We start from the raw sequence: 12,595 nt of genomic DNA on the forward strand, positions 1-12,595 counted from the left end.
ATTCTTTTATTTAGTAACTGAGATTGTTTTCCGGCTCAGTTCAGAGAGTATTGTGGTTCCCTGACTATTATCATGAGTCACAGGAACCATTTTGTTGTAGTGCAAAAGTTAAGAATACTTCAATGCCAGTGAGTCAAGAGAGCAGGCAGCTTGCGTAGTAGTTAGAGCAGGAGTTTGGGTGTCAGACATGCCTGGATTTGAATTCTAGTATCATTACTAACAATCTGTGTGAACTCAGACATTGACTTCACTTCTCTGAGTCTCCATTTCCTTATTGTAAAGTGGCTGTGAAACCTCTCACCTCCCACCATCTCTACATTGTATATCTCTTCCTTCTTATGCACCTCTCATAGGGTCAAGAATCACATGAAGTCCATTCTCTATGTCTGCGTCTTTGGGATAGGGAGGGTGGGAGGGAGATGCCAGAGGGAGGAGATATGGGGATATATGTATATATATATAGCTGATTCGCTTTGTTATACAGCAGAAACTAACACAACATTGCAAAGCAATTATACTCCAATAAAGATGTGAAAAAAAGAATCACATGAAGATCCGTGAGAGATCAGGAGGACCAAGCAGGCCTCCTGAAGGAAGCAATTAAGTTGGCCTGGGAAGGAAAGGTAGGACAGGGTGTCAGAGGGGCCATTCCCTACAGAGGTTACTGTGAAAGCAGGAGTGTGTTGATGAGAATGTGATGGCGTGTTGGAGGGAGTGGGGACAGCAGAGACCAGCTTAGTGACGAGAAAGGCGGGTGGTACAGGGGCATGGTGGGAGGAGTCAGAAGACACAAGGTGGTGGAAAGCAGAGAGTGCAAGATGATATAAAATGCATGGAATGAGGATTGGGGCCTAGGTACAGAATATTTCAGCCAGACTCTGTTATATCTTTCAATGATCAGCCAAGCATTTTTGCAAACATCAGTGCTTAAAAAAAACACCCTCCGCCGAGGTGGAGTCAGAAACCTTTCTGGGAGTTATAACCCCAAGCAGACTGTAGAAAGATGTGCATTCACAACAGCTAGTTACTTAGTGGCTTGTGCCTTAGTTACTTCATTGAGGAAAAGGAGGATGACGGTGTTAGCAATAGTAACTACATTGTAAATTTTCTGTGGTATTTAATAAAATATATAAAGCACACTTCTGTACTTGGCATAAAGTATGTGTTTGATCAATATTAGCTATTATTGTACACATGAAGAGATGTCTGGCAAGATTTTCCATCAACTGATTAACCATGGTTATTTCTGTTTGTGTGATTTCAAGTAACTTTTACTTTTTTTGTCTTTTCTCTATAATTTGAATTTTTCTAAAAAACATGAAATATTTTTTAAAAAACTTTAAAGTATTTTTTTTTTAATCCACACTTAGCAATGAAACATTTCAGGAGATGTAGTCTAGAGGGATGCAACTCTGTAACAGCCTTTCAAATGATCACACTGAATAGTTTAACCCTTTAGCACTAAAAACTCCATTTCAGAAAAGGGTCTTTGTTTTTCATTTTCCTGATTGAATGGTCTGTGATATGTGGGGAGCTTTTTACAAAAGGAGAGATCCTCAAAGTATGCAAAATCTCCTCCATTGTAAATACTTGGGCTTACAGATTTGAAATGACAGATTTTGATGTTCTAGTTTCTGATTTTTCCATCAAATGTTCAAGGATCTTGAAGATAGAAGACAACCAAACATTCCCCCTGGAGACTGTGAACTTCACTTCACCAGGGCAGACTTTTGTAGTCCCAGTACTTGGCCCAGTGCCAGAGACATAGTAGGTACTACATAATATTTAAGTTGAATGAATAAATGCATGAATGAATCCTAAATCTAAGGGCTGAGTTTTTGCTTGGGAGGTGGGGGGAATGACACCCTATTCCATATTAAACTGTGATTAGGAAATTTTAAAAAGTAAATGCAAACAAACTGATTTTACTAGGAGTAAATGTAAAACCAAACTCGAAGGAGAAAGTCCAATGACTGTTTATTGAGGGCCTATAGCACTCCAGGCCCTGATCTACGTGTTGAGGATTCAGTTGTGAAGAGGAGCTTAACTCCAGTGGGGAACATAAACTTTGATCAAGTCATGACATGTGAGAAGAGAGTCCCATGAGGGAAAGAGCTGGATGCTCTGGAAGTGTACACAGGGGTGGAGAGGCAGGTGGAGTGGAGTGGCAGAGAAAGCTTTTGTAAGGAAGGGACCTTTAAGCTGAGACTTGGGTTGGTGAGAAGGAGTGAGACAGGTGAGGAGTGGTGGGCAGGGCATTTCAGAAGTTACCAAGGTAGAGGGAGAGAACAAGCAGAGAGAAGTACAGGTATAAAGCCTTAAGTTGGGGAGTAGCTTGTGGCGTGTGAAGAACAGAAAGAAGGTCAGCGTGGGCAAGGTACATGCGAGGGTGTTGGCAATGGCAGGGACCACATCACTCGGTGTGGGGCCATGGTAGAGGGTTTATCCTAAATGCAATGGGAAGACCTTGAAGAGCTTTACTATGAGAATTACCATAACCTCATTTACGTTTTCAGCATGTGGCATCTGTTGGGTGATGAAGGGATTGGAGCAGGGCTGAGTAGAAGCCGATGATAGTCCAGGTGAGAAACGATAGTGACCTGGACTAGGACGTGGACCTGACTATTGGTGGCTGGTAGATGTGGAAAGAAGTGGATAGATTTAAGGTATGGCTTGAAGGTAGAACTGACGAGGCCTGATGCTGGATTGGAAGTAGAAGGACAACCTGATTTAACCCCGACTACTCCATCCAAACAGCAGCCGTTGCTCTTCCTTATCCCAGCACTCTGGCCCCCAACTCCCATTCGTGGTTTTATTTTTCTACCGAGTGCTCATTACCACGTGATATGCCAAATTTTACTTGTTTTCATATTTTTAAAAATTATCTGTATACTCTATGAGAGCCGGGAATTTTGTGTGTTTTGTTTAATGTCTTTTTCCTGGTGCCCAAAATTATGCTTGATGCCTAATGGGCATTCAGTAAACATCTGTCACATTATTAAAAGAAGGAGTTAACAAATGAATAAATAAATGAGGGTGAGAGATAGGGATAAGCAAAGAATGTTTTCGTCGGTTATTACAGCATACCAAACAACCCCAGAATATCAGTTGTATACCATAACAAACATTTTTTTTCCCACTTATGGGTCTGTGAATCAGCTTAGGTAGCTGAGCTTCAGGCTGCTGGTCTGTTGAGCTAGGCTCCAGACTGTGGGTTGGGATCAGCTCTGCTCTTTGTGTATTTTCATCCTCCTTGGACCAATGCCTACCTCAGGTCTATTCTTCTTTTTTTTTTTTTTTTTGCGGTATGCGGGCCTCTCACTGCTGTGGCCTCTCCCGTTGCGGAGCACAGGCTCCGGACGCGCAGGCCTAGCGGCCATGGCTCACGGGCTTAGTTGCTCCGCAGCATGTGGGATCTTCCCGGACCAGGGCACGAACCCGTGACCCCTGCATCGGCAGGCGGATTCTCAACCACTGCGCCACCAGGGAAGCCCCAGGTCTATTCTTCTAATGGTAGAGCGCAAAAGCACAAAAGACCAAGCCAAATTACCAAGCACATCTAAAGATTTATGTTCATGTCTGTGATGTCTACTGTCCAAAGTCAACATGGCCAAAGTCAACATCAAAGAGGCAAAGAAGCATACGCCACCTTTTCCAGAGGAAGTTATGGCAAAGTCACATGGCAAATGGTATGGATGTATAGTGTGTACTCCTTCCACAACAGGGAGGGAGTGACGTTTTAGAACAATAATCCAGTCTATCAGAGATGACTGCCAGATATGAGCAACTATGTGGCTAGAGCTATTCATTGATATGGCAAAGATTAGAGAAGGACCAGGTTGGGGAGGAAGAATGACAAACATCACGAGTTACATTTGGACCTGATAAATCCAGTTATGCTGCCAAGGGCAGATGTTACAAGTGGCAGACACATAACTAGCTTAAACTAAAGCAGAATGTATAGGCTAATGTGATTGGGAAGTGTAAGGGAGATCTGTAGAGCTTCAGGAACAGCCAGATGAAGGCACTTTGTCAGGGCTTTGTCTTCTCCTCTCTATCTTGGCTCTGATTTTCTCTTTTGGCCTCATTTTCAAGCAAACTCCCTCTACATGGTGGCAAGATGGCCCCTGCTAGCCTCACGGTCACCCTTAGCTTAGCAAGGTGACAATAAGAAGGAAAGCTTCTCTCTCTCAATATCCATACATCAGTCTAAAAGATGACACTTGTTACTTTGCTTGAGTCATATGCTCTTCTATGAACCAATCACAGTGGTCTGGCTAGCAGGGAACTATGGTAACCCTCCTAGGCCATGTACCCACCTCTGGGGAAGGGTGTCTGGTCCTGTGGTTAAAATAGAAAGGAAATGGTACCACAAAGGAAGCAGGAGCAATTGGATTGGAGAGTATGGCAGGCAGACAAAATCCACAACTACTGTAGCTCAGCGGAGACGTTAAGAGCATTTAGGTTTAAGGGCATTTAGGTTGCTTCCATGACCTGGCTATTTTAAATAGTGCTGCAGTGAACATTGGGGTGCATGTGTCTTTTTGAATTACGGTTTTCTCTGGGTATATGCCCAGTAGTGGGATTGCTGGGTCATATGGTAATTCTATTTTTAGTTTTTTAAGGAACCTCCATACTGTTCTCCATAGTGGCTGTATCATTTTACATTCCCATGAACAGTGCAAGAGGGTTTGCTTTTCTCCAAACACTCTCCAGCTTTTATTGTTTGTAGACTTTTTGATGATGGCTATTCTGACTGGTGTGAGGTGATACCTCATTGCAGTTTTGATTTGTATTTCTCTAATAACAGTGATGTTGATCCTCTTTTCCTGTGTTTTTGGCCATCTGTATGAAAATATATGTTTTTAAAACAAGCACTTAAATATCGCTTACTATGTGCCAGGCACTGTTCTAAGTACCTAACAAGTCTCTATTCATTTAATCCAAATAATAATTCTATTAATTTTACCGTTACCGCATTTTACAGATGCCAAGACCGAGGCACAGATTGGGTAAGAAACTTGTTCAAGGTCACACACGTAGTAAGCAAGAGTCTCTGTTCAAACCAGGAAGTCTAGCTTTGGAATGCTCACCACTATGATTTTATCTAGTTAAAGGGCTTCCTGGAGAACGAGAAGTTTCTGTCTCCTCCCCCTCTCCCCAGTTCCACAGCACTTCCAGATTTTCACCTGCTGCTCTGGATTTGCAGCAGAATGCACATGTGATTTGGCTCATCAGAGACTATGTGTCTGAGGATGAAAACTGAGAATGTAGAACCGGGGAGGTCAGTTGAGTTAACTCAGAGGGTGTTTGCCATCAGGAGGAACAGATGCTGTTTAAGTCAGGAAGAAATGAGCGTTCACTCCAAGCCTTGCTTTAGAAAGCCTCTTTGTTTTATGACTCTGGGTGCATGCAACCCTTTTAATTTTGTGTTTTGGATTCCAGCCATAGCAGGCCTTCTTTAATGTAGCAGATGGCTGGAGACAGGCAAGCGGGTTCCTACTCTCTACATGAAGCAGGCTTCCCTAGAGAGGAATCTCCTAAATCATGTTGCTCTGAAAAAGAGAGGAGAAGAAAAGATAACTTAAAATGGACACATTAACTTTACACCGCACGTAAAGTAACCACTGCTTTAGGCATCTGCAGACATTTGGAGGTCAGGAAAACTTTTGAAAAGCTGATGAAAGCTACAGACCTTTTCTGCAGAAAATTTGTACATAGGTATATATACAGAAACGTGCATGTTCATTCCAGGGGGGCTCCTGGAGTCTCTGATGTCTATCCCTGAAGCTTCAAGGAGTCTCTGACCCCAAGATTCCTGTGCTTCCAGGGGAGACAGCTGTTACTCTTTTACTTTCCTTTTCCTTTTTTCGATACATTAAGATTCTCAAGTTCTGTGTTGTGAAACTAAAGGACCTGTGGACTATTAAGGGATCATTTCACACCAGGACACTCAAATTTTACTGGAAGAAAATCCTGTCAAATATTGGATAAAGTCACTTTAGTGTATTCTTTGGTTGGCACAGAACCTTGGCTCATTCTGTTAAAAACTAACGTGAAGTTTCTTTTGCAATTTGTAACATGATATTTTCCGCTCTGGGATAGTGGGGTATGTCTTCGCAGATCATTTCTTTGGAACTTCACTCTTCTCAGAACTTTTCTCAGTTTAGCTCTGCCTTCTGCACTGTTTCCAATATTAAGGATGTGGGGTGGGGCTAGTTTGTCAGTTGAAGAGCATAGAATTTTCAGAACTTGGAAAGGAGGCTTTATTGTTTCCTGGACAATGTCCAGAGCAGTCACACAAACTTAGACATTTCTTCCTTTGATGTCCACTTGCCACGACTGTGTGAGGAAGTGAGAGGTCTCTTAGGTGGCTGCCAGGACCCTTTATGGATCTCCGTGATGTCATTCACTGATACTTCTACACTGGGTGACCCCTCTGAACACCACCGCATTCTTCCACTTCTACTGGGTGTGCACTGGTCATTTAGGGAGAATCTTCTGAGCTACAGCAAAGGGTCGGATTGAGATCTATATTAAATATATGGAAACCAAACCCAATTCGCCTCAATTACCCTACATTTAAAAATAAAAGTTTAAAAATATGGAAAGACTGAGTTAATTATTCCAGTTCTTCTTGTTCCATATATATTCCCACATTTCCTGAAAATTATCTCCATATTGGATCTGCAAAATTCAGGGTGGGAGTAGGTCATTGACCAAACATTTAGGCTGGTTCTTTACATCAAATGAATAACACAGTTATTGGAAAAAGTCAAAGAAAGGGCTCATTTTCTCCCTAAACATCAACTCAACTAGAGGGAAACTGTTTCAGGCTTAAATCAGGGTTTGTGAACCTCAGCACGATTGATATTCTGGGCTGGATAATACTTGGTAGAAGGAGGCTGTCCTGTGTATCGCAGAATGTTTAGCAGCATCCCTGGCCTCTACCCAGTAGATGTCACTAGCACCACCCTCCTAGATTGTTTTCAAATATTGTAATATGTTCCCTGCGGGCCATAGTCACCACTGCTTGAGAAGCATTGGCCTAAATTATCCAGAATTAGGTTTCTCTGTAAGTAATATAAAATTGAGTACTGAAGCTGCTTCTGTTTGATCTTTCTGATCAGGTGAATGATAAACTGAAAAAGCAGTTTGTCTGTTTTGATGCCCCACTAATATGTATCTGTTCAGGTCATCCTGTTCTACATTTGCTTTTAGATCCCATTTGATTGCCCAAAACAGGGACTTCCTTACTCCTTTCCTATGGCTCTGACAGGCCTGTTCATTTGCTCTTTGATCATCTTTTTCACTATACAGATCTTTAATGAGCTGTCTGATTTTTTTTTATGCCCTTTGAGGTCTGGGTATGTCCCAGTCTTTTGGAAGGAGTTTGCCTTCCTGTCTTCTATGTTATCATCTCTTCCGATTTAAGACCTAAGCTGAGCCTACACAGCAGCTTGGAGAAGTTGGTGTCTCTGGTTGACTTGATCAGTATTTGGACACATAGTTCAGGAAGCAAAACTGTTGGCTTTGAGATCAACATGTGATTGTCAGAAGGAATCCCGTAATCACAAATTGTTCTCTCCATATGTGGGTGCAGTGACTGCAAGACAACAAACAGTTTGTTTTGGGAAGGATTTTACTGGCTGTTTGAAGGGAGGAGTGGCTGAAGCATACAAAATATTTAAACCAAATTTTTATGTTTTATAATATTCAACAAAGCTCTCTGCAAACATCAGTTCTGGGAAAAAAAAAAAGGCATCCTTCAAGGCAGGGTTATGGGCACTTTTGGGAGTTGTAAAGCCATGCAGGCTCCAGAAATATGTGCCTTCCAAGGGCTGGAAACTTCTGAATTAACAACAAATAATCAGTGAGTGTGACAAAGAGTTAAAGTACACAGACTTTACTTTCACAAAGTTTATGATGCAGTAAAGAGTTTTAAGACGTAGACCTGAGATTGCAAACTGATGGCCAGCAGGCTTAATTGGGACCATGGAGTTATTTTACTTGGTTTGTACAGGGTTGGCCTCTTGAATGTCTAAGAAAGAAAAAAGAGTGAAAGAATGAAAGAAGTTGCTAAACATATAAAACTGAGATTTTTGTATTAAAATCTGGATTTCCAGCTGTTTTTGAAAAATCAGAAGATCTGCCAACACTGGGTCCTTATTCCCACATTTCCCCATGGTGACATTTGGCTGGAGTGAAATAGCAGCTGCCCGCTCTGGTTCCCCACCCTGGCCCACTACACTCCCTCACCAGGCCTCTGTCCCTATCTGAGATGACTACCCTTAATGCAGAGACTTGGACAAGATTCACCACGCCTCTTCACTGTGGAAACAAAATACTAAAGCCTGGAGCAAAATAGAGATTCCCATTTATTTAAGGTGAGATGACCCTGGCTCAGGCCACCTTGGTGACACTAGAGGCAGTGAGCAGCGGTCAGATTTGGGATATTTGAACATGGCGTTGGTAAGATTTCATGATAGTTTGGTTTAGGGAATGAGAGAGAGGATTTGTAAATGACTCCAATTTTGATTTTTATTTAGATTAATTTATTTTAAAAGTAAACCTACAGTGGAATATTTGAAAACCAGGATTGAACTTTTAAAATAAAAACAAAATTATTTAAAAGTTTTTCTTCACTAGTACTCTCCAAATTGGGTGCCCTAGATGGTACTATTACCCTTTTCTGGGAAATGGTGACACTTTGGGGAACTGGGGAAGCGGAGAGCATTGAGAAGAGCCCCAGTAACTACAAAAAGAGAATTCGGCTCTTGCCCCCAGAGACGGAGTGGAGGGACATCAGTCTATGGATGGCCTCTGTGCACCTCAGTGTCCCCACCTGTCCAGGACGGTGTATCTTGAACTACTGGGGTGTCAGTACATGGGCAGGCCTACTTCAGGGAGCTACAAGGTCTGGCACTGCAAGAGCGGTGGGGGATGGTAGAGGCTCCAAGATTTCCACGTGGGAGGGCGCTCAGGGCATCCAGTAAGAAGCTGCAATATGTTCAGAAGCTTGTTTTGAAGCTACTTTTTCACAGAAAGAGGACTCTCTTCTCTCAGATTTATATTACAAATCATTAAGAGTAGCAAAGTTGTATCCGAAGATGTTTTTATTTACACTTCATACGTGACTGGGGAAATCTCCCACTGTCCATGTCGATGACAATTATTTTATTATAATGTGGGTTGATTTGGTTAGCGGAGACTACTAGTGGCTATCGGGACGGTGGGAACTAGCCGACTGCCATTCCTGGGCCTGGCCATGGACGAGAGAAGCCTCCGGCAGATCGGAAGCCACAGTTTGCGGGCGCCGAGCCAAGCGCGGTGGCTTCCTTCAGCCGCTGTAGCTAGGAGGCCCTTCCCTCGGTGGGTCCCACATTGGTCATTCGGCGGCTCGCGCGCATGCGCCGACCCCGCGGTGTCCTCCCCGGCTCCTTCCCTCCTTCATCCGGGTCCTGAGCGAGCGGGCGCCGTGCGCGTGTCCCGCGGCCGAGCTGCTAATAAAGTTGCGCTGTGGGCAAGCGCAGCTACGGCGCCGGGAGAGCGCGCGCCGCCGGCCCGTGAGTGAACGCGGGGTCCCGGGAGGGGCGGGCGAGCGGGACCGGGGTTGCAGGCTCTGCCCGGACGCGGCTCTGCCCTAGCTGCCGGACTCGGGCCGAGGTGGGGGCGTGCGGCCGCGGGCGGAGCGGAAACCACCCGGGCCTGAGGGGCGGGAGGTAGGCCGAGTCCCGGCCTGCCGGGGTCCAGGCGGGTGGCGATGGTGCGGCCCGTCTGGCTGCGGAGGCCTCGCCTGACTCGGGGCGTCCCCGGACTGTGGCGGGAGGCGTTCGGGACGCCCTCGCGGGGATCCCCGGCCCCCCTTCTGTCCGGAGGAGCGGTTTGTTCTCACTCTTCCAAGCGCCACCCTCAGTACACACCCCTGCTAGGATTGCCGAGCTCGGCCGAGCAGCCTGGTCGGCTACACTGCAGAGCCGTCCAGTGGCTTGATGAATCCGTGCCGCTGTCGCTTTGTGTTTCAAAGATAAGGATCTACGCTTATCGGTGGAAATTACACTCTGGGCAGCTGTGACCTGCTGCTGCGCTCAGCTGGTAGTTAGACTCGGTTTCTGCCACTTGCCATGCCAGTTTTCATCATTGCAAACATTTCTTCTACTTTATGTAAACTTTAGCTGCAAGGAAAACGACTAGCGAGGTCTGTTTGCCTTCACCCTATTCACCCCCTACCGGGGTCCTTCACTTCAGTGTCTACTCATATTCCGGCCTGTCCCCCTCCCCCTCCCTCTTTCCTGCCTTCCCCTTTCAGCTGCTGTTATTACGTGGAGTTTGGAGCCTAAGCTTTGAAAACTCCCATGTGGCGCCTGTCTTAAGTCGGAGCATGCTCAGTAGCCAAAACAGATTTTGGTTGCAAAAAGAACTGGGGCGAGGATAGTCGGTTATTTGGACGTTTGCCCGCTTCCTAACAAAATGTTCCAGTTCTGGTTTGGATGGCATTGGAGACTGGAGCTGTAGGCCAGCCTAGAGGTGAGGAATGCCTGAACACCCTGGGCCAGATCTCTGTCTTGATTGTAGAGACATTGTTTCCTGACCAGCTGGAGGTCTAGAGAGAGACTGGGGGGCCGGGGGTGGGGTGGGGAAGCATTCCTGGCTGCCTGTGCGTTTATATGGGTGTGGCACTCACTGTATCTTGTTTACCTTATCTTTCCGTGGAAAAAGTTTTGAAGTCTGGTTGGGTTTGTCATATCATGCCTGTTGCCTAGCACCACCAAAAGTGTTCTTATCTAACAACGTAGACTGGATAGGTGGAAGGTTGCGCGGGTTGGCCTTACAGAAGTTGAGAGGAAGGGGTACTTGAGTTGCTGTTTTTTAAATTCTGTTTTTAAACGGGAGTAGTTAAATTTCCTTATATTAGAGTACCCGAATTGCCCAGAATGAATTAGTTTTTAACTTTAATTTGAAAGCTGAAAGGTTGAAAACCTAATCCCAATAGATTAGTAACTTTCCAGGCAGTTTAAAGTTGCTGCTAGATGCCAGTTTTGTGGGGAAGACAGTATAGACACGATGTGAACATTTATTGATCTGAATATTTTTATGCAATTAGTGTGTTCCAGATTCAATAAATAGGAATTATTTATAGATCTGAACAAATTATTTTATATTCTTCCTTTTACTGCTACTTTGGTAACTTTTTTCCTGTAAGATGAATCAGAGGTTACAAGAATACGAAACAATTCTTAGGAAACAAGTTAACAAAGTGTAACCTTCGTAAAAGTTGTATTTATTATGTTTAGATTTTTAAAATTTAACCTTTGCATAATTGTCTTTATAGCATCCTCCGTTCTTCCCTCTCTACCTTGCTGCTCCTTCAGTCAGTGTGCCTTTCCTTTTCACATAGCTGCTGTTATCGCATACCCGTTTATTTTTGTTAATAAAATCGATTTGTCATTTATGCTTCCATTCCTTTCCGATCACAGCTGAAATAGGCAATAAAAGTTTGATGAACCTTCCCAACTAACTTTCCTCTTAGATTTTAAATTCATCCATATGATATGGTCTAGTTAAAAGAAGAGAGCAGTGAACGGGAAGAGAAAAGAATAAAATAATTTTGTAGGTTCTGTGCAGATTTGGTGGAATTATCTACTTGTCTGGTTCACTGCGTTAGGCGCCACAAAAATGGATAGATTGATGTGTGTTGTGTTTCTTTGCCTCTCTGGCAAAGTCAGTTATTAATTTCAGAGGGAGATAGTGGCAGAATGTTGTTACTAATGAGGTTTGAATCAGATTGACTGGTTATGTAACATGTTGCTGGGAGTATTATTAAAAGTTGCCTTCTGTAGCAAGGTAGAGGCAAGTAAATTCTGCTTACCCTCTTCACTGGGTTTTAATTCTTGGCTGAACCTGAAGGCACATTAGACTATAACCATAATTATACCTGGGCAGCCTGTCTGTTTCCTGTTTTCATCATGAACCCAAACATTATTTTGCAGTGATGATCTTTTTTGTCCCTTGCATTAAGCAGAGGCAGTATCTTTTCGCTTGCTTCTGAAAACAGATTTGTAACTTGGTCAAATCAAAGATACTGGCTTCTTAGTGTTTTGAAGACTAGGCAGTAAAATATCAAACAGTTTTAAATTTCTTTGTAACCTGAAATATTATCTTAAAAAATCTATTTCACACATATTATTTAATTGTAAATTTTAATGTTACCAGTAGTTCGTAGAGTCTTTGAGTAAGAAAGCCCTTTTTGTTTATGACTTAACCAGTGTTTATTATTAACCAGACGTATATGTTGATTCAGGCAGTGAGCCACACATTTGGGTGAATTTCATAGCTGACTTGAGTACTCTTTAGGATATAGCTGCCTTTATTCCCCTGGTTTTTCAGTCTTCCCTGTTCTAGAGGGTCTATGTTCTTTGTCTCTCTTTTTTTGTGCTTCATACTAAGCGCAAAAAAGAGACTGAAATAGTTTCTTTTCTTCAAATGTTACAGGTGCCATATACCCTGTGGGTTTGCCAGTGTATTGATAAGGTCAAAGACATTGGAGAAGATTTCCTTTTGTTAGGGACAGTCTTATAAAAGGAAATCTTATAAA

The 12,595-nt window shown here is 43.5% G+C and overlaps 1 protein-coding gene across 3 annotated transcripts in view; it reads left to right on the forward strand.

Annotated features, from left to right (window-relative positions):
* Positions 1-9,452: 9,452 nt before the first annotated feature.
* The window catches only part of SMAD5 (SMAD family member 5), a 51,232-nt gene continuing 48,089 nt past the window's right edge, over positions 9,453-12,595 (forward strand). For 2 of the 3 annotated variants that reach the window (XR_010840243.1, XM_067031673.1), the window contains exon 1: positions 9,453-9,566. The gene's annotated coding sequence lies outside the window, so the exon portion shown is untranslated. The remainder of the gene's footprint in view (positions 9,567-12,595) is intronic. The other variant, XM_067031674.1, reaches the window with a different exon arrangement.

This window comes from Kogia breviceps, chromosome 4 (assembly GCF_026419965.1).
Source record: "Kogia breviceps isolate mKogBre1 chromosome 4, mKogBre1 haplotype 1, whole genome shotgun sequence".
NCBI lineage: Eukaryota > Metazoa > Chordata > Mammalia > Artiodactyla > Physeteridae > Kogia > Kogia breviceps.